The sequence below is a fragment of the Sceloporus occidentalis genome, unplaced genomic scaffold (assembly GCF_023333645.1).
Source record: "Sceloporus occidentalis isolate IW3139 unplaced genomic scaffold, rSceOcc1.0.p SCAF_5, whole genome shotgun sequence".
Lineage (NCBI taxonomy): Eukaryota > Metazoa > Chordata > Lepidosauria > Squamata > Phrynosomatidae > Sceloporus > Sceloporus occidentalis.
The window spans coordinates 12,059,706-12,087,243 of NW_028316985.1; the positions used below are offsets into that span (position 1 = coordinate 12,059,706).

The following is a 27,538-nucleotide window of genomic DNA, read 5'->3' on the forward strand; positions in this document are numbered from 1 at the left end:
GAAATTTTAGAATTTTTTTTATAAAGACTGTTAAATGAAATGATTTTTTAAGACATCCACACCAGCCAAATCAATGGCCAGTATTCTGTATCAACTATTTAGTAACTGACATGACTCCATGCTATGGAATTCTGGGAACTGTAGTTTTGTGAGACATTTAGCCTTCTCTGTCAGAGAGCCCTGGTGCCACAACAAACTACAATTCCCAGAATTCTATAGCATGGAGCCATGACAGTTAAACTGATATCAGACTGAATTATTTCTGTAGTATGGATGCATCCTTTGACTTGTACTAGTCTAAAATATGCTTTACATGTAATCCAGGAAAAAATTGGGTGAAGGTATTACTGGTATTTTCATATTTGACAATGAATAATAAATCTCATGAAGATGGCAATTGCTTTAATGAAGTCTTTTGGCATGTCAAAATATCTTTTCTTGTTGAGAATGATAACATTTGAAATAATTCTTTACATTCCTAAGTTATCGCTTGATAATTGAGATTTGTGTGATAATTTATTAATAAGATTGGGTAATTTTTGGTATTTATATTTAATATTTTAAGAGGCTTTAAAAATATATATGGCTAATTGTTGCATCAAACAGTGCACATATGAGAATCAAAACAACATGAAAATTAGCTTTGAATCCTTATAATTAGCATTAAGCAGGCATAGGTGGAGTGTGCCACTAGGACTGCAATTGGCAACCAAGGCTGAGGTCCTCATTCCATCTAGCCTCTGTGGGCAGTCCTTTTTCTGCCCCCTAAGGTGAATAGTTTCTCCTGGAAGCTTCTGGAAATGACAATTCACTTTTTAAATAATTTGTAGGGCTCCAGTGCATTATATAACACTGAAACACACAGAGAGAAATAGGCATTTTTGGCCATCTGGAGGATCTCTGGGGCAGAAGACAGGCCCACAGGCTCACCATGATTGTGCGTGCTGTACGGAGCGGTGCACGACATCAGGGCATCCTGGAGGCAGAGTCAGGCATGCATCATTAAGACACTACGCCCTGACTCCACCCCCATGTTGGCTTTAATGGTCAGTGTGCACAGGGCCTTAAACTTCCAGGGCTCTATGCTATGGAAGCCTGGGATTTGCAGATTGCTGTAGCACCAGATCTCTCTGACAGAAAAACCTAAATATCTCACAAAATTATGTGCCATGGAAGTTAAAGTGGTGTCAAACTGGATTATTTTGGCAGTGCGGATGCAGCCCATGTCAGCAAAAATTTGGTCTCTCCAATTCTACTTAGCTAATGTTTCAAGACGTCAGAAAAACAGAGGCAAAAGAAAAATAAATTGCAGTCTTACACATTTGTATGATTCCCACCACAAATATTTCAAGCCATGGATGGTTGAATCTGTAGATAAAGCATCAATGGATATGGTGGACCAACTGTATGTAATATTCCCATGCAGGGAGAATATAAAATAAAATAAAAGAATGAATATATAATTAAAAAATAATAATATTTGCCTGACTCTCTATCTCCATAACATTTATTCTTTACTGGCTTTGTTTATTGAGAAGGTTATATTTGCACCTCTTAGTAGTAGTAGATAACTCCTACTGATAGGACGGCTTTGGTTTGGCAAGTATATTCAGTGGGAGTATAAGAGAGAGTCTACTCCATGGCTACTCCCACACTTCCTTCATTGGGAGAGCAGAGTAACTCCCTCCTTGTATGCTTTCATCAACAGGAGAAGACTTTCATATTCCAGTATGCTATCAGGAACTGATAGTTTCACAAGAATAAATCTTTCTTAGTTTGCTGTACTACTTCTGTTCTTTGCTTATAAATAAATGGTTTAAATGGTTTTGATTTTTACCTACATGTGGGTTCACTTGTGTTACCTTTTAGCTTATAAGCTGCCTTGAGTTTCAGCATTGAGAACAAGGTGGAATCTAAACACAGTGGGCCTTTAGTATCTGCTGTCATTTGGTTCCAGGACTCTCTGTGGATACTAAAATCTGGGGGTGCTCAAGCCCCGTTGAATGCAATGGCATAGTAAAATAGCGTCCCTTATTAAAAAATTGAAAAATCAATATTTTCTTTTGGAATTTCTATATCTTTTAATATTTTGAAGCTGTGGATGGTTGAGTTTGTGGATAAGATATCTGTGGATACAGCAGGCAGCCTGTAAAGTCATGGGAAATGGTTCATCTTCTTAGGCAAAGATATTTGATTTGCTAGTTTACCTTCTTCTTATCTGATGCTTTGTTGCTGAGGAAGATATGCACATTTTCCTCAGCATAGACTTCCTTGGCTAGTTTTCTGATGTTTTCTGGAAGCCAATTAAATTTGGAAGGTCTTGTTTACAAAACAAGCAGACATGGTTCAGCTACTGGGTCATATCAGACTCCAGTTAAAAACTCTAGGTGATTTCATCCTTCCAAGATTGCACAGTTTTGTTTTGAGTAAGAGAAGGGAACATTGCAAAGACACTGAGATGTTTCGATCCAGTTTGAGAATACAAGAATATAGCTAACTACGAATCTGGCACAATGTGCAGGTTTTCTAGGCTTGCATTCTGTTTGTTTTTAAACCCAAAACCTTTACCAAAAAACACACCAAACCAAACCTTTAAACTATAGTAAATGTCACACCTAAAAATGCTCATAAACTGCACTCAAAGGCTTAATCTGAGCCTGCATTCAAAACCTGAGCTAAACTTCACTGTTATTCTTATTTGCTTTCAAATTGTCCTCAGCCCTGTCTGCAATGGAGTGGAGCAGCCCAGATTATATTGCCTCCAGAACTGCCTGACCCTCCTCCACTGCAAAGCCCACCAGTCTGAAGCAGAGTGGCTGGCCACAGATGCATCCCACTGAGCCACTCGGCACATCTACCACAACTGCTGGTTGCTTAGTTCTGAGATCAGAATGAAATCCAGAAATGCTTATGTGGCCATCGGGACTCATTTCAAACAGCCTGCTGGCATCAGGATGGAGGGCTCCAAATTTTCCTGGCAGATCTGGAATAAACAGAGACTTTAAAAAAAAAACATGATAGGAAGGGTGAAAGCCAGATATGGTGCTCAACGGGCTGTCCATTGTCTGGTCTGCTCATATCAGAACCTGTTTTTGGGCCATGTCATGTGTCATCTGGTCCCTCCACCAATGGAATGGGGAGATGCCATTGTATTTGGCCTATGCAGACAGGGCCATTGACTGATGGGAAAGCTATGGATAAGAGACCTTCAGGATCCAGTCATTAACTGCCCTGCTCAAATTTTGCATCTCAGGGCCATGGCTTCCTTGATTGAGTCCATCCACATGGTTTTCCACATTTACTGAGCATTATTGTCTTTTCCAATGAGTCACATCACTGTATAACAGCCCCAATTTAGTCACCTTGGCTTCTAGTGAGTGTTCAGGCCTGATTTTCTCTAGGACCCTTTTGTGGTCCTTCCTGGCATTAAATCTATCCCCTCTCTGGGCTTACCCTCCATGATCATGAGTGGCAAATGAATGTTAGTTTTTTGTTTTGTTTTGTTTTGGTTTTGGCCATAGCCTGTTTTAAAATATCAGAACAGGTATTGTCATCCTAATTAATCTTTTCTGTAGTCTGACTAATGCTAACCAAGGTGGATTTGATTTCAAATGCATTTGTATTTTTAGAAACACATCTCTCTTTCAACTCCCTTGTTCATGATTATGTCAGAAAGAAACTCTGCTAGAACATGGCCACATAGCCCAAAAAACCCACAAAAAACTATGGATGCCAGCCATGAAAGCCTTCGACTTTACAGGTTTTAACCCTCCATACAGTCACAGTTGCTTCCTGGACTGCTAGAGACTTCTTGAGGTGCAGGGACCAGCAATACACTGAGATCTACTACAAGTGCACACTTCTTGCATTCTCTTATTATGGAATAGCTCTTCACCTTGGACACAGTCTATATCTAGACCCAAGCATTTACATAATACAGTATTTGACAAAAATAGCTGTTGCTTAGTAAAACTGCATTCTTTCCTATACAAAAGGAAGATACACAGTGTTGTGTTTAAAATGTTTAAAACCATACCAAGTCTTCTGATCCTTGAGGCTAGAATCATGCCATCCAAATATGTGGCCAACAAAACTGCTGTATCTCAAGTCAAATTATTGGTCCATATAGCTAGGAGCTATGTGATATGACTGTCTATACCTTTTCAGGGTCTCAGGTGGGATGGGGTGGGGTGATGATTAAACACCCAATACTGCAACCCATGATCTCTTTTTCTACTTGCAGTTTTAAAAGCAAGTGATCTTGAATCATCTCAAAAGAATCCTAAGTGTTTATTCAAGGAAGCACTTGAAATAGTTGACTGATCAGATCCAAAGTCTTATGGCAATCTTTGTATTGGTCCCAGTTTGTACTAGATAGGCCAACCTTTTCAATGATAGTGTAGATCAGGGGTAGGCAACCTGCGGCCCGTGGGCCGGATGCGGTCCGGCAAGGCCTTGGGACCGGCCCCAGCCTGGTCCTGCAGCCGATTGCCACCGGGACCTTTGGGGGGCAATTGTCTATAGAAGTCTCAGAAACATGCATTTATATTAACATTTTTTTAAAAATCAGCAAATTTTTTCGCGTGTCCTCCATTTTTTTAAAAAAGTGTCTTCCATTTGAAAATTTTGTCCTACATTTGTCCTGGTTTATTTATATATTTAATTTTTTAAAAAAAAAATTAATTATTTTTTGGCTTCGGCCCCCCAGTTGTCTGAGGGACAGCAACCCGGCCCCCGGCTCAAAAAGGTTGCCTACCCCTGGTGTAGATTGTATTTGACCTGTTTGCCATGGAAAACATGAAAACAAGAACCAACACATGTCATTAGTAACTGGGGAAAATATGAGGTAGATGTATATTAGATGCAACGTGCTTCCTAATTGGCAGAGCTGGGTGGGGAGAATTTGCTTTTTGGACTAATTTCCAGAATCCTCCAGCAAGTGACCATGCTCACTGGGGGATTTGAGGAATTTAGTGTTAAAAAAACACCCCAAGATCTGCTAATGGGTTTGCATTGTTCACTTGGAGATGCATTCAGTGAGCACCAGTTGAAAACTACACATAGAAGATGGCATCATTGTCATTATATAAAGGACTTTCATTTGATTGCTTTAAACAGGGAAACAGTCATATCATGCTGCTTCAACATAGAGGGATGCAATATAAAAAGAAGGGTCATTATGCATCTCAGGCACACAGACACACAGACAAAAATTGTCCAGCTTGCAGGAATGATCTCCCTATCCAGCAACTCTTCAGCCTGTCGCTGACTTCCCAGTTCCTCCCCCTCACTTGCCCTGTGTAGCCTGCAGCAGATCTCACAGCCAAAAGTCTGCCTCTAATTTTAGTTTCTTCTTCTGGCATATGTCATGTCCTAGATCACCATGAGCCTCGAATTAATTCACTAAGACTCAATATTAAGCCAGAGAACTGGAAGCTTTATTGGACACAACCAGCTTGGCAGAGTAACACTACCTGGTATTACTTAAAGATCCCCATTGACTGATCTAATTTAAAAATACAATATAGGGGGAAATAATTCACTTTAAGCATGGGGCAACCAGACACACAAACAGCACATGCTTTCTAGATCTTGCAGCAACACTTAGCAGAGCTTTGTACAATACTATAATAGAATTGTATGGCAATAAAGCTCTATGTGTGACAGATGCCCACTGCACAAGGTGACTGCAAAGGTGTCTGTATTCACAAAGAAGCAGTGAATATACTAGCTGACACAGAAGCTTTTAAGAACCTGGGATGAGCATCTCTTCTGATCTCTTGGCACACAGAAGTTTCTTTGGCTGATATAGCCGAACTCCCTACACATCGTACTATTGATCAGAGCTAGCTGGTGATGCATGATGGTGATTTGTGATGGTGATTTCTTTACCCACCTCTCCCCATGGATCGAGGCAGGAACAATAACAAATTAATACAAAACATACACCATCAGTTAAAAGCACACAACCTCAACTTGAAAGAACAATTAACTCAAATATATATTAAAGCAACAAATCCATATTTTAAATATCACAATTTAAAATTCACAATTCAAAAATCATCTGGATAGGCCTGCTGGAAGAGACTGGTCTTTAATGTTGTTTTCAGGGATGTAGCCAGGATTTTGGGAAGGGGGGGTTTCAAACTAAGTGCCACCATTATAATGGGGCTTGGTCATAGCGGCGCACTGCCCCCCCCCCGGCTACATCCCTGATGTTTTCAATTCAGACAGTGTATTCAGCTGGTGAATCTCTTTTAGCGGGTTGTTCCACAGTCTAGAGGTGGCTTCAAAAAAAGTCTGATAACAGTTGCCAACCTAGTCCTGGCTGACTGGAATAAATGTCCCCCTGAGGACCTGAGTGTACAAGGTGGATTATATTGGAGAAGACAATCACATAGGTAGTCTGGATTCAGACCATGTAGGGATTTAATCAACATCTTGTACCTAGCTTGGAAACTAACTGGCAGCCAGTGGAGTGATTTTAATATTGGTGTGCTATGATCACTCCTACATATATCTGCAATCAATCAGGTTGCTATGTTTTGAACTAATTGAAGTTTACAAACTTGGTACAGAGGTAGCCCAATGTACAGCACATAGCAGAATTCCATCCTTAAGGTTACCAGCACAAGCAATACCATCTTTAGATACTGTAGCTCTAGGAGGGGCACAGCTGGTATAATAGCTGAAGCTGATGTTAACTAGGCATGCAATTCTTTACCAGATTTTTCTCAAAAGAAAATAATTTTTAAGAATTTTCTTTCTATGGCAAGAAAGTCTTCAAAGTTTATTTGCAATTCAGGACTTATTCTGAGCAAAATTCATAAACTGTGGTTTTGTGCAGACAACAGCACTTTTTGCATAGAGTACATCATTTTCTAAAGATAAAATGATATTTTTGTACACAAACATATTTTCTGCACAGAAAATTCTGTGTTCTGCACAAAAAAAGCAAATGTGAATTTTTGTGCAGAATAAGCCCTGAATGGCAAAGATTTTCATCAGTCCAGGATTCCTGTTTTCTGACTATTTCCCCCCCAAAATAAATATCCTTTCCATTGCTATGGTATACAACTTGAATCTCTGCCTGACATTCTTAGCAACCAATTCAAGAGCTACAGCTGCTTCAATTACTGACATTAAAGTATGGTGGGGAATTGCTGTCCCTCATCATTGTGGGTTTTTAAAAAATGTATCACTAAATCTTCACTGGAAAAGATGTACATGGAGCAAGCATGTTGTTTTTCAACCAACCAACCAATCAATTTTTATGGAATAGTCCTAGGGCCATCTCAAAATACCTCAAAACATAGTAATACATACAATAACCTTCTATAGAAATGCTACAGAGTATAAAAAGATAGAAATAAAATAAAATATATGAAATATTAATAAAATAAAATATACAATATACATGTTTTTCAACCATATCTAGGAGCCATGTTCTGCACAAAATTTGCATGTAGTTCTTTTGCACAGAAAACCGCATGCTGTGCACAAGAAACATCATTTTTGTGTGGAAAATAATATTTCAAGGCAAAAAATATTGTTTTTATGCAAATCAACCAGATGTGAATCTTGCACTGAACAAATCCCCAATTACAGGTTTTTTTTCTGTGCAGAAAACAACATTTTCTGTTCATGAATTAATATTTTTGCATTGAAATATTATCTTTCTGCACAGAAAATACTGTTTTCTGTTAAAATTAGCCATATGCAAATTTTACACAGTACATATTCCCAATTACAGCTTCTGTTCTGTACAAAAAAACACCTTTATGGCACAGGAATTAGTATTTCTATATTTAAATATTATTTTCTACCCAGAAAAAGCTGTTTCATGCACAGAAAATGGTATTTTCTGTGGAACACAACTGGTGCAGAAGTCATCTCAAACTGTGAAGATTCTTATCAGTCTAGGATTCTTCCCATCAGTTTCCTGACACACAAAAAACATATTTTTCAAGCATTTTTTTAAAAAATGTTTTTGAATATGTTTTCCATCTCTGCTGGTAAGACTGGCTAAATAGGAAGGAGGACAACAAATGCATTTTGTTACTTCCTCAGTTCGTTTCCATATATCCCATGGAAAAAAGCCAAAAGCATTTCTATGCAGCGGACACTTGGGCAAGGGGTATCTAAATACATTTTAACTAAACAGGGAGGAGTAGAGAAAAGATAAGATTTGGGAATAAAGTCTTCTTGATTACAACTGGGCTCATGCACATTTGGGGGAAGATCCTTCCACTTAGATTAATAGCATGTGATTTGCTTTGGAATGGCAAAACTATCCATCTTCCTGTGCAAGTGGCTTCTGGTATTTTCCCCACCTGTTAACAAAGATAGCTAAAATTTTCTCTATACAAACATCTGCTGTAGAAATCAGCTAAGCTTCCCATAATGCTTTAATTCTTTTTGTAGGATGAGTGGTTGTGTGCTTTGTTTGTTTGTTTTTTCATTATTTCATAACTGTCTATATTTGGGGATGTTCACAGGCTATAACTCCTCTAACATCTGGCTCCATTTTGGAAAAGAAGAAAGATATTACAGAACTCCTACGTCACATCTACTTTAAACCAAAGTGCAGCTTCACAGCTGGGAGATCATCAGCAGATGTAACTCACTGCCAGCTAGAAGAGAGGAAGGAAAGTGACTTTAAGGCTGATGCCACACTGCAGAAATAAAACAGTTTGATACCATTTTAACTCCTATGTCTCAATGTGATGGAAAACTGCGATTTGTAGCTTTGTGAGATATGTAGCCTTCCCTGCCAGAGAGCTCTGGTGCCCCACCAAACTACAAATCTCACAGACTGATTCATGGAAGTTAAAGTGATGTCAAACTGCTTTACCTCTGTAGTGTGGCAGCAGCTTAAGAGGTCTGCTCAAGAAACCTAGTGCCTGAAAGAGCAAACAAAATCCTATATAGTTGGCCCTCTGTTTTCTCAAGGGATCCGTTCTGCCCCTCTCCTGCAAATACAGAGGCTCACACATATTCAAGCTGCATAGGCTTGATTCCCTGTGCGTGCAGCCTGGATGCACTCGCCATTGGAAATAGCGGAGGTTGCCCCTCTGCAGATATTTGAGGGCGCAGATCCCAGATCCGCGAGTTAGGAGGGGCAACTGTACAATTATACTATGGATACTGCCAGCAAAATGTATCTCTTCAAGAATCTTCTAAGTTTTTAAGAAGTTCTTAATTAAGTCCGATTCTTCAACAATACACATAATATCATGTAGCTCCAATCATTCATAAATAAAAATGACAAGTGCAACAGGCTGTAGTCTTGTATCAAATCTCTTTTGTGACTCTTTCTCTGAGTTTTTGAGCCTTAGTGCTGCTAGCATGGGGATCTCTGTATATACCACAACAAGAATGAACTTATAACCTTCCTTACTTAATAGATCCATCAGTAGTGTAGGTTGCTGAGATTCAAGGAAGTGCTTCCCCCCCCCCAGATGACACCATGTTCCCTACTTACAAACAAGCCTCCTAGAAAACGTATTGGACAACCTTTTAGATATGGACCATATGTTCTCCCCAAGATCAGCAATAAGAAAACAATGGCTCATATGAAAGCCTATGATCATCCTATCTGACACACCTCCATAGGTAGTTATACTCTGTTACCTTGGACCTACAGTGACAAGATAACCTGTGATTTGAAAAAGGAACAGAATGCTTGTGTTGGAAAAGCATCCATCACTTTTGGCAGACTTGATAAAGCATGCTTTAAAAAATAACATACAGACCAACACCATTCAAAGGAAATGCAAAAATGGAAGCTTGCAAAGGAAGTCTAGAAAAGCTTGGTGCTTTTTAGATAGTTAAACATAGATCCAAAAGATCTTGTAGCACCTTTGAGACAAACTGAAAGAAAGAAGTTGGCAGCATGAGCAATGGTAAAGTGGAGGGCAGTAGGAAAAGAGGAAGCGTGCATACAAGATGGATATATTCAATCAAAAAGCTAAGGCCATGGATCTTCAAGATCGGAGCAGGGCAGTTGAGGACCGGCTGACTTGGAGGTTTCTCATTCATAGAGTCACCATAGGCTGAAGAATGAAGTTAGAAACAACAACTTTCCACTAAGACAAGAACTCAAGCTAACATAATCACTAAAAAAAGCCCCAAAGTAAAATCATTAAAATAGTCATAACATACAAACAAACAAACATTGAAACAGTTTTAAAGTCCTGTTTCTACTGCCACAACAATGGCAATAAATTAAAGTATTTTAATATCATACAGTAGTTGGTATAATTGTGTTTTAATATGATATATATTTTGTATGCCTTTTCATATCTGTTTTTAATTTTTGACTACATGCATCTGCTTTAATTTTGCTCAGAGATGCCTTAGGGTCCCATTCTGGGAATAACAGGTTATAAATCAATCAATTAATAATAATTCACATTTTAGAAGTAATCTAACCTATGGAGAAAAATTCATTTCTTGGTGTAATTTTCAGTGTAATTTTTATGGGCATCTTAGGCATTCATTGAGCAATTTTGGCATGAATTTTTCAAGTTGATGGTACTTTAACTGCCACGGCTCAATGCTATGTAATTCTGGGATTTGTTTATTGGGCACCAGAGCTCTCTGACAGAGAAAGCTAAACAGCTCCCATAACTAGAAATCCCAGAATGCCATAGCATGGCAGTTAAAGTGGTATGAAACTGCTGTATTTCTGCAGTGCAGATGCAGCCAGTGTAAAGAGTAATGTGAACTAATTACTTTATTTATTTATTTATTTATTTATTTATTCTTTAAAAAACCTTTTCCAAATTCTACAAGATTAGATACATTTGCAGAAATTCAGTTCTTCTCTTTTAAGCATCAATCTCTAGCTTCCTCCTCCTTCTCCAAGGCCAAACTCAGATAAGTTACTTTTAGATGTCAAATACCAACTGAGGGATTCTGAGAATTGTAGTCTAAAAACATAATTTTTCCAAGTACTGGAACAAATTGTGCACTGCTCCTAGTGAGATTAATTACTAAAAACTTGAGATTAGGGCAGTTTACAGAAAATACACTTGTTAATCACCATATCACACTACCTACAAGCCACTTCCATCTTTTGAGACAATATTCTTTGAATATTAGATACTGGAAAGTGGGAAAAATGGAAAGGATACTACTTTCATGCTTGGTTTGTGAGATTTCCAGAGCAATCTGGCTATCCACTGTTGCAAACATGATACTAGGTTAGGTAGGCTAACCTATGTCTTCCTATGTTCAGAATGGCAAAAGACACTCTCTTGGCAACTTTCAGACATGCAGTAGCAGCACCGTACCAGCTTCGTTTTCTTTAGAATTAGTAATCCTATCCCCATTTAGAGCACAAAGTTGAGTTTGATTTCTCCTTAACTCTTTTTGTGGGTATGTGTGCAGGCTGGGGCAGAGCACCTTCTGTTTGCACTGTATTCTGCCCCACCTTGCCACTTGTCACTCAAAGCTCCATTCCTGAGTTAGAAAAGAGAGTGAGAGACAGGAGAAGAGGGAGAGGAAGGGAAGACAGGATCATTGCACAGAAAAAAAAAATGATTCAGGATGGTAAAAAAGAGAAAGAGGGAGGGGGCACACATGAGATTAGAGGGTAACAAAACTAGAGAGGAAGATAAATAGAACCCCAAAGGGAGAGAAAAAAAATCTCTTTTGTTCCTGTAAAAGGCTTTCTGCACTCAAACCCTCCACATGACTAATGCCACACTGTGGTGGATAAAACCTCTCGGGCACATTATACAAACAAAGCATAACTCGGCCACAGCAAACAAAGGTCTAAGTAACAGTGATTGAATTCATCTTAAAACAACAAATCAATTCTTCCCTATTAATGCCCTAAATACCAGCGTAGGAGCACTGTCCTGTTGTAATAAACAGCCATGTGTTCAATTACCGTCTGTTTTCCCCAACTACTGCTCTCTTCAGTAATTACGGCATGCAATGCATTCTACACTGACATTATATTAATGTGCTGGGAGGGGAGACCTTAAATACGAATTAAATCAAGGCTAAACATTTCAGAAAGCCATGCACTGTGTCGTACGAGCGCTAAGAGCACATTATTTAAAGGGAGACTCAGAAGGGTTTGTTCTCTCTCCAACCCCCTCCCTCCCTGCTCCCCATTTTAGCAGCCACTGTTTTTCCATCTCTCTTATTAAATAAAACAAACTGAGGAAGGGGTAGAGGAACAGATAGAGGGGGAACGGAAGGGATAGACAAAAAGCTGCTATGGAAATAGAAAGAAACAAAACTAAATCTCAGCATCGGTGTAGCTCGCTGTTCTGGCAGCCAAGCACAGTTAACCTTCACCATTAGATCCCTCAATGCTGTTTTATCTGACAAAAGGGACACTTCTCAATAGAGTTGCATAAATATGTGCACATGTCAAATCAGCACTGACAAGCAGTAATAATAGTAAAGGCGGCGGCGGTGAGGGGGGGAGCCTTCAGTGAGAGGCAGGCAGGTAGGCAGTGACAAAAGAGGAGGGGAAAAAACGGCAAGCAGAAAAACTTTTTTATTTCCTTGTTGTTGTTTTCCATTCCTAGACAAAAGCAGAAGGATGGAAGTTCACAAAAAGGTTCCTCTCGCTCTGAGGAGCATGCAAAGTCTCTCTTTTTCCCTTTCTATCTCTTTCTCGCCAAATATTGAATAGCACTTTGTCAACAAACCAGACAATAGCTATGATGAAAGCGGTGTTGATGTGCAAAGGTTTCCCCCCACATATGTGCCTCCCCCTTCCCATTTCATCCATTTCCCTGCTATGTCCCTTTCTTTTCATTGCATTGTGGCCCTACCACAAACCTTGCAGTCTGAGAGTAAAATAACTCAAAGCAACTTGGGTGCAAGAGCAGGGGGCATCTAGCCAAGCTGCCCACGTGAGCTTCCTCCTGATCCAGCTCTCCCTTATCTTGATTAAAGAGCCTGGGTGGATTGCCTAACTGTCATCTGTAGAAACTGAGGAATGCTGCAAAATCCACTCAGTTGGGTGAAAACTTTATACAGACAAACCAAAATGATGCAAAATGCTGAGCTAACTTTCAAGTTCTTTTAGGGGCTGAGCAGATGGACCAGGATAACATGGGCTTAACGCATACTAACTTGGCCGTGATGCTCACCCAGCTTGGCCCCCAGGTTGACATAGGAATCCATGCCAATCCAGGACCCACTGCTGGTACACACTCCTTCCCTTGCTGTGCCATCACTCTTACCCCCCCCCCCAAAAAAAACCCTATCACCATCTCTAATGCAGAAATGGGGCACCTGGCTCTGAGTAAGAATGGCTGTGCAACAAGGTAAGGAGCATGGGAGGCCCTGTAAACAGCCGGGGTTTGCCATGGAGTTTTCAGGAAATCCCATGGCAAAGCAGGGGTAAATTACCCTGGGGTATTGGCTGTTTACCATGGAATCAGGCCCGATCTTTCATGTCTGACCAGGCAGGACTGGACACGATCCTGCCCCTGTGGTTTTTGCCTGCATCATTTAAACTAGATGACATGAGGCCAGAGAGAACCTGGGTCTTTTGGCTTGTATGGAAATCTTTCTAAAGTAAAGATAAAGGTATTCCCCATTGACAAGGTTGTCAAGTCATGTCCAACCATAGGGGGCAGTGCTCATCTCTGTTACTAAGTCAAAGAGCCAGCATTGTCAGAGACTACTCTGTGTTCAAGTGGCCAGCATGATTGTACAGAACACTGTTTGCCTTCCCACTGGAGTGGTACCTATTTATCTACTTGCATTTGTGTGCTTTCAAACTGCTACGTTGGCAAAAGCTGGGACTAGTGATGGGAGCTCACCCCATCCTGTGGCACCCGGGCCTCAAACTGCCAACCTGCCAATCTTGTAATTGACAGAATTGGTGTCTTAACCACATGAGCCACTGCATCCCCTTGGACAATCTCTCTATGAGAGTATAAAAAAAGGAAGGGGAGAGGAAAACATGGAAGGGAAAAGAAAATGGAGAAAAATAATGGCCCTATTCAGGATTCCAGCAAACTATTTTAAATACATACCTGAGTGGGTAGCATGTGGATACCTCCCATCCACCACCATTTCCACTGCTCTCTTCACAAGGAAAGAGTCAGTCAGAAGGCAACAACCATCTTAATACACAGAGGAAGCTGTCCTCTACAGACTCTCACTGTTCACACACGGAGAGAAGGAACAGAGAACAGTGAGGTCAGCTGCCTTCATCAGTAGATTACTGACTGCCTGAATAGGGCTGCTGTGGCTAAAATATCTTCATTTAAACCCAGTCTCAAGATTGGAATTGCAAAGTGAATGAACAAGTCTCTTCTAGTGCCTACAGGTATCCAGTTATATTGTGGATTCTGTAATGCAGATGCAAGGGCTGACCCACATTTTTGCAACCCAAAGGTCCAGCAGTAACAAAATTCTGTCTCTAACCTTAAGCAAAATAATAATAATAATAATAATAATAATAAATAAAAAATAAAAAAGTAAGCAAAAAGGAGGGAGAAATCTGAGCAAGATTGCTCACTTATTTGGCGATATTTTGGTTGGTCTGAATAAAGTTATTGCTCATCAAGCAATATTGTGCACCAACATGGCAACATTAGCTTTTTATGTACCATGAAAGAACGCTGAGAACCAGCAGGGTGTAATATTTAAGAACAGGAGTAGGGATCAAAGCATCATTCAGTCATGACCATTACTTGGGCACATCATGTGCTCAGCCTGACTTACCTTCCAGAGTTGCTGCTCTGGGGAGAAAAATAGGGAGAAGGGGAGAAAAGCAAACAAATTTCCGGGATGAATAAACATACTAAATAAATGAACCCAGGCATCCATTATACTAGGTGAATAGCCCACCTGAGAAGAATCTTCCAGGATTCCACTTGAAGTTATAAATTTTACTTGCTTGCCCTGCCTCTTCCAAAATACACTATGCTGGTTGGAGGATCCTGGGCATATAGACAAAAGCAGCAGGCTTAAAAAGAAAGAAAGAAATCAGGCTCCTTTCTCAGCTATGTTTCCTACAATGGAGAACCATAGCCATACCAGCAGTTTCAAAAGGAAGAAAGAGAGCACTGCTGGTGTTTATAGGAGATCCACTGAAAAGGCTTGAGGAAGCCACACCAAACTTTCACTACCTAATCCTAGGATGTGCTAGAACAATTTCTTTAATTTACAAGCTATCTGATACAAGGGTAGGGCTGGTTTCTATTTTAATTTTCACATTGGTGAATTACTGCTTCTTGATTGCAAATACAATTCCAGAGTGCCATTCCTGATTAAGGCAAGAGGTTTGCAGAGGAAATCTAATTGGACAGGAATATTACAAAAAAGAGCATTACTGTCTTTTAGTTACAAAATAAAGAGCTGGGTTGTTTTTAAGAACAATTAGGCACCCTGCTTAGGTCACTTGCATGAATCTGATAATCCTCAACACAACATTTGGGGGTGGGCATATAGTCTTAGAACACATGTTCAGTTCCTGGCATCTTCTGTTAATGGCCCTCAGGTAGAAGAGTTACATTAAAACACTCCACCCACCTACCCAAATCCTGCTGTCAGCCAGGTTTAGATACATGGTGAGATGCTAATGATCAACTCACAATAGAATATAAATATAGAAAATAACCACATGGTTAACTGTTCATATGATTTGCTTTGAATTAATTCCAGAGACTGTTTAAAGGTGCCTTTGTAGTAGCTGGAAGTGTACCCACTATCTGAAATCAAACACCAATTGTGTTACTGTATGAAGAAAAACACAATTGTGTTATAAAGAAAAAAAAACTGCCAATCTTGAAGTCAGTCCTTCTTAAAAACAGCCTGATTTGTACATCAAGTTCCTGCATAAATGAGCTTCCATGTTCGGTCATATTATACGAAAAACATCATCTCATTGAGGATTGTGTACACAGTTATTCTTATTCCATTGAACTGAATGGGAAGTCCTGGTATGCAGGGTTGGAATTACCTATGGATGGAAGGGATCTGGTTCACCAATACATGTTCACCATAAATGGCTTGAACATGCTGTTGACTTATCACTGGTCAAGAACTGTAGCTGTTACCTCAAATTACTACAAGCACAGTGCCCAAGTCAGTTTTAGTAGTGTCTTCTTGGCTTGCCCAGGAAACCAATTGAATTTTCCAGTGTTTGAAAGAACCTCAAGGGTCGCTCCTGTCCCAAGAATTCAGTAAGACAGTCACAAAAGGCCCAGAGAGATAAAATCCACTATCTTCCTCCCTGTAGAGCCACTGGTGGACATGTGCTAAGGGTCATTTTTGCTTCTTCCTGTCCCTCAGTAGTGGGGCAACCTCTACTCACTATCCCACTATTTTGAAATGCCCTCCCTACAGCATTTATGACTAAAATGCACCCTATGTCCTGTCTGCCCTGGTGTGAGTATCCTGGCCTCAGAGTTACCATGACTTTCCCTCATTGCAAAGATCTTTCATTCCAACACTGGGCAGCTAGTCACATGTGCTTCTCCCTGGTGTATCTACCAGTGCAGGTCATTTTGCTCTGAGGTTAGAATGAGCCTTTCAGCTTTGTTCACATGTCTGTGCACCTTATTTTGACCTCAGAGTGAGGGACTGGTGGCAGCAGCAGATGTGCCAGGGAGCATGGCAGTACGTGTTTCAAACAGCCAGCTGGCATAGGAATTCAGGGCTCTAGATCTTTTAGGAAAATTGGGAGCAACTGGTGAGGTATTTTATTTCATTTTAAGGGGGAAGGAATACCCCAGTTCTGGTTCTGAATAGACCAGAATGTTTTTCCCCACCAGAGCGATGGTTTGGCCCATGCATCATCTGGTCTCCCTGCTAGAGGATAGGATAGGGTGTTTCATTTGGCCCACGTAGGCAGTGCCCCAAGTGGTTTTTTTTGGTGGGTGAGAGTTTCAACATTTTTAAAATAAATAAATCATGGTTTGTGGAGTGTGGGCATAATGGGGGCCAAGAACTACATGGGATTCCTGCATTTGACCCTACCTTTCCCAAGACCCTCTGTCTTATCTCTGAGGAATCACTCACTATGGAAAGTGTGCCTGACCCCAGTTACTACCTTCCCCAACATTTCGGGAGGGAGGAGAGGTTGCATCAAGCTAGTTCATATACCTCCATTGGAAAAAGTAAAGAGGGAGGTAGTGGGAATTAGATAATGGCAGGGAGTGGGCAGAAACTAGTTTGTAAATCCTGAAACTCACAAAATCTGCAGCCATGTTAGTGGAGGGGGGCGAGAATGGGTCCAGCTTGAAGGGAACAGATCCCAACCTATAATCCAGCCAGACATTTCCAGTTTGTGGGAGATCTCATACTTTGAATTCCCCATCTTCCTCCCAGAACAATTTTCATACCATCAGAGGGTAAACATCCAGCCTCAAATCATCAAAGACCTGGTATTCCAATGATTTTTTTGGAGGGAGGGGGAACGGACCCAAAAACATGCCTATGTCTATTCCAACTTTGTGAGCCACTGAGGTGGCATTCATACTACAAGCACAAGATGAAAAATGTTAGAGCCTTTCTTAAAGTAAGAGACTTCCTGAACTTTCAGTAGAGGAAAGACAATATTGGTTTTTATTGATAGATATATTGTGATATTTGCCTTTTATGATGTGAAATTTTTGAATGATTCTGTGAACCGCTTTGATCGTCTCGGAAGTGCGGTATATAAATAAAGCATATTATTATTATTATTATTAATAGCGTGGGAGAAGGCCAGTTGAAACAGACTTGAGTCCAAAGTGGTACTACTAGATCATGGGGGCAACTTAATCAGCCTCAAACAAGTTGATCAAAATGCTCATTGAGCCTCTTAAGCTTTCACTCATTGCTCCTCTTACTTACTGGGCTACAGTTTCCTTCTACTTATTCCCTCCTCAAACAGAACAGTTAGGAAAGGATCCAGGGAGCTCTCCAACCCTCGACATTCTGGGCACAGGTGGCACAGTAAACTTTCAAGTGAGCCTTCCGCTTGCTACGGCACTGTCCGTGCCTCCTCTGTAAGTATCTTCTATTAGGGGGGAAAGAGACCAAGCATCCACTAGAGCTAAGCCAAGCAGGCCTTTTTAATTAGGGCAAATGCTTGATAGCCACTTCTTCATGTTGCAGACATACAGCCACAGAGGCCTAGGAGGTCTGATTAATTTTAATATGCACAGTCATGACAACTGTCTCAGGAGGAAGAGATGAGGAAAGAAGAGGCCGTATGTCTATGCTTGGCTTTGGCTGTGTGCATGTATTGGGATAGAGGGAACCCTCCTTCCTTAGAGATTCATAGGCTTCAGTTAAATAGTAGCCAGATTAGATGGTTACTATTCATCAGTGGTCTCAATCTTTAAATAGGAAGGAGAAAGATGCCCACAAAACAGGTGGCTGGCTCTTCACTCCTGCATAAATTGCATCCCCTGGAAATTGTAGAGGTGGCAGAAAAGGTTGGCACCATCTGTGGTGTATATTTGTACATTAACATGCTAGGTCAGAAGGGCCTCAGACGACAACCTGGAAATGAGGTTGACAAAGCTAATGGCTTCTGCCAAAGGACACTCAACACAAAACAGGCCAATGGAGTCTCTTCCTCTGCCCTCACACTGTCGTGCCCCAGTTGGACGCTGCCAAGTTGTTGGAAAGATGCTCTATTGGCATGGGCAGTGGGGAGGGAAAAACCAAGACAGCCTTCAGTTGTTTTCTGTAGGATGTGATGGATTCAAAAAACCTGTTATTTTTAAACAAGGATTGGAATAGCTACTTTTTTGGACTAGAATCCCAGAATCCCAGCACCAGGAGGGCCAGTAACTTTTCCAAGCTCTGTTTCTAACCTTGCTGCTTCTAACATCGCTGTTCCAAGCTCTGCTTTCTGACATCTCTGTTTCTGGCATTACTGTTCTAAGCCCTACTTTGGATGTTGTTTCTAACTTGTCCAGGTTATGCTTCCTACATTGCAGAGCAGAAATGTCCATGCAAAAATCATACCTTGTTCTGCCAACTGATATAATCTAGGCGCTACAAGCTAAATTCCAGGAGTGAGTGACAGGTGTGTTTACACTGTAGAAATAATTCAGTTTAATGCCACTTTTACTGCCACAACTCCATCCTACAGAATTCTGGGATTTGTAGTTTTGTAAGGCACCAGCATTCTTTGGCAGAGAAGACTAAAGAACTTGTAAAATTACAAATCCCAGGATTCCATATGACAGAGTTACAGCACTTAAATACAGCATTATTTCTACAGTGTAGGGATGTCCTAACCAAAAATGCCAGAACAGCACATAGCTGTCAAAATGTGAACAAATGCATTAATCAGCAATGACAATTTATAAAGCAGATCTAATAATTATGCTTCAATTAGCCATCCTAAAGAGAAAAGTATGACAACAGCTTCTGAAATAAAACAGAGAAATTATCTGAGCTACCACATAACCCTGGAAGCATCAAGATGGGCCTAGCTTCCCTGTACATGCCCTGGCTTCCCACACTGATCAGCCATCAAGAAGGGAATCTTATCTGTACAGAAGCATGTATTGGGTGAGAAAGTATCTAAGGTAATACTAAGCCATGGAAGGATTCTACAAGTAATGGGCATATTGTATTAATAATTAGGGATTTCTCTTTTTTTAAAATTTCTCAAGTGGTCTCCTTTTGATTTTTTTTAAATTTGAAAAATTTGAAATAGACTTACAAAAACTGTGGGCAATATTCATCATTTTATCAGAGGCATCCTTCCTCTGTCACACATGGAATCAAGTCTTCTAAGATGATCCTGACATCATAAGTGAGTAGTTTCTCTACTTATATAGAAAGGGGAAATTCTATCCACCTGGATTCAACTGGTTAATTGCAATGATTAAATCCATTCTTGAATGTTAAGTCAACTCATAGATAAATCACGTTGATTATTTGAGGTCTTTACTACAATTTGTAGTAAGAATAGGATTCAGGACATCAGCATATGAAAGATAAGTTAAAATGTGATTTATTTATTTTTTACTTTAGAACTAACTGATTATATCTACACTACTTAGTTGAATTTGCATTCCCAATAAAATCAACATATAAAGCTCATCATAACCGAAGTCTCCCTGATTCTCAGGGGGACTAATATCTAACTTTTTACTCAGATGTAAGTTTGGTTGATTAATAGACTAAACTTGTATGATCAGTTGACCACAATTTCTTTAATTCCGCAGCAACCTTAATAATTAAGAGCTGAAGGATAAGAAACACACTTTCCTTCTATCACACTGAAGCGAAATAGCAGAATAAAACAGCAGCCTTTCAGCTAAAAGCAAACTTTTTACTATAAACTCTCTCACTTGACCTCCCCTTTAGTTTCTTCTGCATTTGAAGATGCTGTATGAGTGTTTTTAGATGTCTTTCATCCAAACCAAAAACCTAAAAAGCTCTCCACCTTTGAGGATGTAAAGCAAGTGAGATTTGGAAAGAATTCTAAAGCAATATCGAAAGCGTGTGGGTGGATTGGGGAGGGGGGAACTAAACTACCATTAGCTGAAATCAACTTTTTACTATCAGTATTAACTTATTAGGAGGTGGGGATAAAACTCCTGAAGGTAACAAATGAGCAAACCACTTTGAAGAAGGGAGAACTGGCAAGTCTTCAAAATACATGCCATCTATTACAGCCTTGAAATTCTCGACAGCAAAAGATTTCCGCCACCGCAGCGTTTAAGGACTTCCTTTTACACAGCCAAGCTCTGCGTACTGCGTCTTCCCTTTTCTCATCTCTCCCCCGCCCCACTCTTTTTTTAATCATCATTTGCATGTTTGTGCATCTCCATATGGTGGTGCTTTTGAAAAAGGGGGCTCTGAGGTGACAAGCTACCTTGCTCTACAAGAAAAATGGTTTTGCAGTTGCTATTGGTGGGGAGTGTATGTGTGTATGCATGTGTTCTGTTTTTGTTTTCCTGTGGATAAACTGCACAGAGGAACATGTTGCCTTGGTGCATTGGAAGCATCCTTCCCAGCAGCAGGAGGGTGGGGGCACCCAAACTTGAAAGCCCTTAACTGCAAAGTACCCTTGTTTGCCCTTCAGTAGAAAAAGCATTACAAAGCCTCTTTCGTGTAGACTTTGTCAAAGAGGATAGCGAAGAACCAAACAAACGAAACTCAAACCTCAGCCAATTAGAGTATCCTGAGGCTTTTCCTCAGGTTCTGATCACTTTATTTTTAAAAAAATAAACCCCCCCCCCCACTTTCCCCTTCCCCACCTCATCAGATGTGCTTTAAAAAGAAAAAGAGTTTGTGTTTTCAAAGGGTTTTCTCTTGTTGTGTCCATTAATGATTGCCTTTCTAACACAGGTGACTTGTAGAAGAGGTAAACCTCTTGATTCCGTAACAAGAGATGGTGATTAAAAAGTTTGATAATATTAGGGGATTTTGTACAGTTCATATTTCAGTGAGGAGTGTCCAGATCCAAAATGGCAATACAGTTTGTTATTATATAGAGCTTTCTGACTCTTGCTCTCTCAGTCTTACACACTCACACACACAGAGAGAGAAGCACACCAGATGAGAACTCAAACTGAGTACATTCGGTGATTTATAATATGAAACATAAAACAGAAATACACTATGAAGATATAAGTAAGAAAAAAAGTTTTATGCCCAAGCCTTTAATCACTACCTTTTCCACTTTCGTAAGAAAGCAAAATATTTGTAACATGTATGAAAGCCATATAAATTTCAGTCTGAATAATATTTTAAAGGCTGCATTTCTATAGGTCTCTTTTTCTCCTTTTATGTCCCCCCCCCCCCAGAAACTTAACAAGGAAAAAAGGACTGATACAATATCTAAAGATAAAATCTAGTCATATAAACCTGTTGCTTCTTTAGGAGCTATCTAACCCTGCAAAGATGGAATCTAAGGAGCCCAAGTCAGACACCCATTTGTGGTAGGGGGGCCTTGCTTAATAGTAGAGGAAATGTACAGAGAGATTGTAAATTGGATCTTTGGGAAGGGCTGGGAAAACCTCTTACCTGAAATCCTGGAATGGTGGCGTGAGGAACCTTGGATCCCCATCTGGACCTTCTGGGGTTCCCAGTCTAGCCCTCTGGGCTTCCAATATGCCCACCCCATAACAATGTTATTTAATAGTTTATTGACTTTTCTATCTTTTCATCCTATCCTAACATCTCTCATAACTCTCAGATACTGAAAATAAGATTCTGAAACAATGCTGGTATTTTGGGTTCCACCCTTGGCCCCAACCACCACTGGCCTGTGGTCCCTGAAAATATCACTGAAATTTAATGCAACCCACAACCTGAACAAGGTCCCTCACCCTTGCTAGGTATCCATTGCCAGAGTTGGTAATACTGAAATAGAAGGACTACTTGTAAGGCTGCTTACTCTGTTGGGATATAGCTTGGAAAGAAATCAATAGTGAAAACAAATAAACAAAACCAGCATCTGCTTTGAGGACATCAGAATTCCTGAATACTTCCCAGCACAATATTCCAGGTAAAGATGGGTGAATCTATGAACTGCAGTGTTTTTTAAAAAAATATCTCAATTCTTGAACTGCAGGGCTTGTGTGTGTGTGTGTGTGTGTGAGAGAGAGAGAGAGAGAGAGAGAAAGAGAGAGAAGAGAGAGAGAGCATTCGTATCAGTTTCCAAACATGGAAAATACACCTTTAAAACATTTGAAATTATTGTACCTTTGTATATGCATTTCCACTAATATACACAATTTTGTACACATTTTCCTGGTGTACACATATTTTTGCAAACACTCTTTCAGAGCTTAGAAGTAAAGAGTTACAAGTAATTGCTTGTAATAATGCAAGAAGAGTGGAGTTACTTTATTGCTGTAATGTATGACAGTTACTCATAATTACAGTCAAATTTTAATTTATGACAGCATTTTAGAGGCATTTTGACAGTATTTTTTTAGGTTTTATGCCATTCTCTTATAAACCCTACTCTTATAAAAAGAATGGTAATGGAAAATAAGGGTAAGGTTCAGTGAGGAGTACTACAAGCAATGCAATGAGTTGCTTTCTAGACACTGCACTAACACCAAAAGGTTACTTTGCAAATATTGTTAGGAAAAATGGGAGCAAATCTGGGCACCACAATTTAAAAAGGATATGGAGAAATTGGAGCATGTCCAAAGGAGAGCGACTAAAATGGTGAAGGGTCTGGAAATCATGCCCTACGAGGAACGACTTAGGGAGCTGGGGATGTTTAGCCTGGAGAAGAGAAGGTTAACAGGTGATATGATAGCCCTGTTTAAATATCTGAAGGGATGTCATATTGAGGAGAGAGCAAGCTTGTTTTCTGCGGCTCCAAAGCACAGGATCTGGAACAATGGATGCAAGCTACAGGAAAAGAGATTCCACCTCATCATTTGGAGGAACTTCCTGACAGTAAGGGCTATTTGACAGTGGAACAAACTCCCTCAGAGCGTAGCGGAGTCTCCTTCCTTAGAGGTTTTTAAAGAGAGGCTGGATGGCCATCTGTCGGGGATGCTTTGATTTGGATTTCTTGAATGGCAGAATGGGGTTGGACTGGATGGCCCTTGCGGTCTCTTCCAACTCTATGATTCTATGATTCTACTATGTACATTTTTTAAGTTGCAAACCTGACTGCAACATTCTGAAAACTGAAAGTTCATACATGCACACATACTCTGGTTCAGCCAATCTGGATTTTGCATGCTGATGCAAATTTCATTTACACCCTCATATATGATTGACTACAAGCTCTTCATCCTAGTACGCTCCATCTCTATGCTTGCACATTCTACTGCTGAATCACTGACAGCAGGTCTGGACAGCTTCAGTACACTCAAGTTAGGTTCATCAAGGCTTGCTACACTATCTTTTGATTACTGACTTCTATTGTCCTCACCTTGTCTGCTTTTGCAAATTAGTCATTGATAGTGATTCAAGGAATACCCACAAATTATCTCATCCTCAACTAAATGATGACAAAAATCATAAACTGTCACAACAACAAAAAATGTGCAAAAATAACATTTGTGAATGCAAAAGGCATATTTTCTTGAGCAAAACTCTGTGATTCTTGTAGAAGTGATTTTTTTTTCATACAGTTCCATCAAGACTGCATCTGCAGTGTAGTTTAACACCACTTTAACTGCCATGTCTCAATGCTATGGAAATTCTGGGAATTGTAGTTCATTGTGGTGCCAAAACTTTCTGACAGAGAAGGCTAAATGTCTCACAAAATTACAAATCCCAGAAGCCTATACACAGCATTGCGCCATGGCAATTAAAGGGGTGTTCAAACTGGATTATTTCTGCAGTCTGGATGCAGGCAAAGTGAAAAATCATGGGAAAAATGCATCCCTTTCCTCCCAGATTCTACTCTAACCCAACTTGGAGAAAACCATCAAAATTCTTCATTCTTGTGTGTCAGAAGGGGGGGGGGGGAGCAAAGATTTATGGCCTTATTCTTTGAAGAAAGGTCAATGTGAGAATCCTCAAAAACAGAAATCATCAAATTAGATACTGATTTACCCATTACATGGAGGAAAGGACCCTTCAGATGTAGAATGTAACTTCCATAATTCCTCAAGAAAAGTTTAGTTCTGATGAAACCTGAAGTCTGATGATACCAGAAGGGCCATGTGTTCCTGAAACTAGCAGTACAGTTGTCTCCAAATTAGTACTCTGTTGTATCACCAAAGGGCATGCATTAAGTTGCTGATGTGCTGAATGCTGTATGTCAGAGTGATGAATGATGGCTATAATTTTATACTTCAAGAAAGTACAGGGAGTCTATGGATGGTCTAGATTTTAGAAAAAGATGTTCTAAGGTCAGGAGGGATAAAGCTTCCTTATGTAAACAAAAGTGACTGCCTGTTTGTGGAGGGTATTTTTCACAGAATAATAACTTTGCAGTAATACTGCATGATCTTGTGAATGCAGCCCTGAAACAGACTTACAATGATGAACATAAACTACAAGTTGTAGTTTAAGTAACAGCCTGAGAAGAGGTCACATCAATGGATACTTCACCCTTGATCAGAGAATAATAAAATGAAAAAATGAAATGAAAAAATAATAAGTATATGATTAATTTTATAAGTGTGTGTGTGTGTGTGTGTGTGTGTGTGTGTGTGTATAGAGAGAATTCCTACTGAACATGTTTGCATGTTTTCTATAGAGAAACCAGGGCTCCAATTGAATCAAGTGTCCTCCAACTGAGTCAAGAGTCAAAGGAAAAATTCAATAAGGGAAAAGGAGGGGTTGTTTGGAAGTTTTGATTCTGTGAACTTCATTCATGCTCAGTGTTCCACCCAGGGCTAGAAAGAACACAGAAGCCCTGTGCCATCCTCCAGTATCTTAAGAAAATAAGAGGAGGAAAAGAAAGTCCTTGTATCTCATCCCACTAATGATTTGTGCTGCAAGAGAAATACCATGGTTAACCAGCACCCCTCAGAGTAAGGGCGGGAGGTCTGTCATAGCCTATAAGACTTCTCCAAACCCGCTCCATTATCTTTATTATTGTACACCAGAAATAGAAGACATCTGACTCTGCTTCTCATGGAATTTAAGCTAGAAAAGAGAGACTGTTTCATATAATATAACAGGGGGTGACTTCAGCAATAGAGTTATGCCTTTGGGGGCATGAATACTAAAACAGCATTGATGTTCAACACAACACTAATAAGTCAAACTCTCCAGATTCTGTATCCACAATAAACAGACAAACAAAATAAACGCTTGGTTGAAATGGCTCAGATTTGTAACATCTATTCACATTAAGGAGGAATCAAACAATGGAAACAAAATATCTGGAGAAGGGATGGTGGGAGGCATCAATGGAGCCCTGGTGGCGCAGTGGTTAAATGCCTGTACTGCAGCCACTCACTCGAAACCACAAGGTTGCGAGTTCAAGACCAGCAAAAGGGCCCAAGCTCGACTCAGGCTTGCATCCTTCTGAGGAGGGAGCTAAAATGAGTACCCAGACTGTTGGGGGCAAATTAGCTTACTTGCTAATTAGCTTACTTGCTGTTCACCGCTATGATCTTTGGAATAGCGGTATATAAATAAAACAAATTATTATTATTATTAATGTGCATGGAGATTAGATTTCATGAGAAATCATGAAACAGCAAAAAGAAGACATTTGAAAAACAGGAAGATGGCAGAAAATATCTGCTAGAAACTTGAGTGTGACTTTCCCAACACCTTGATGTTGGGGTGCATGTGAGGGACTTAAGCAATTTTCTCCAGGAAAAGGAGCTCACTTTCACCTAATCTCTGTACTTTTGGGCTCTGCCACATTTCTTAGCACATCTGAAGAAAGGTAGACATCCTTGTAAGTGAAAACACTTAGAGTTTTATTGCAAACTTTAAAACAGCTATCCAAGATGCCAAACACATTTTCAGACCAGATTTACCACAACCCCTCCATGAAATCCATTAGGTGCCACTGATCTGAAAAATGATAAACTAAACTATAATCTACTAATCAGGATTGTAAATTAGGATCAAACAAGGTTTTGCAATCCTGGCCTGAAAAGATAACTCATACCGTTGTTTCCTGGTTTGGAAGTGATGAAATTAGCCTAAGGAAGAGGGAGTGTAGGACCAAAGTGCACATTCAAAGGCATTCAAATCATACTCTAATGATTTGTATTGGCCATAATTTACTATACACAGAAATAGCAATAAGCCATAGTACGTGAAGAATCTGGTTGTTGCATATAAAAGGAAAAGTACAGAAGTATAGAAAAGAGGTAACTTCCAAATCCAAATATGCTTTTCTTTTGCATATTGTTCTATACTATGGTTTGGTGTTATGCCTGAACGCATCCATAGTGGTGTTGCTGGAATATACAGTGGGCCCTTGTTATCCACTGGGATTTGGTTCCAGGATCCCCCCCTCCCACATGTAACAAAATCTGTGGATGCTCAAGTGCCATTCAATCCAATGGCATAACAAAATGGTGTCTCTTAAATAAAGTGGAAAATCAAGGTTTGCTAACTGGAATTTATGCTTTTTCTGAACATTTTCAAGTTGTAGGTGCTTGAATCCGTGCATAAAACATCTGTGGATAAGGAGGTCCAACTGGATATAGTGGGCCCTTGATATCCATGGGGGATCCGTTCCAGATTCCCTCACAGACAGTAAAAAATGCGGGACCTCAAGTCCCATTCTTTTCAATGGGTGTGTGCTCCCGCATATGCTGCCGCATGCATGCACACCCATTGCAAAAGCCAGGGCATGCCGTTCATGAAAGCTCAAATTTGAGGATAACAAGCCCACCTTTGGCCCCGGCACACTGTATTTACCTGGTTTGAAGATGAATTGGCCTAGTTTGTCGTGCTCAGATACAATATAAAATTCATGCTTTATGGGTACAGGAATGCTATGGGTACAGATGAGCATGCTGATTAATATTTCTACATGGGGAAAGAGAGAAACTGTAGAACCATTTAAATATCAGATAGCAAGAAACTGAAAGGACTGCTGCTCCAGACAGTGGAAAGCCATCAACTGTAAACAGATTGGCCAGTGCTCTGATTTATTATAAGGCAACTTCATACATTCATATGAATATATGGCTGA

The 27,538-nt window shown here is 40.0% G+C and overlaps 1 protein-coding gene across 7 annotated transcripts in view; it reads right to left on the minus strand.

Moving 5' to 3' along the window:
• The window catches only part of SOX5 (SRY-box transcription factor 5), a 454,554-nt gene that overhangs the window by 310,168 nt on the left and 116,848 nt on the right, over positions 1 to 27,538 (minus strand). The window lies entirely within an intron of this gene.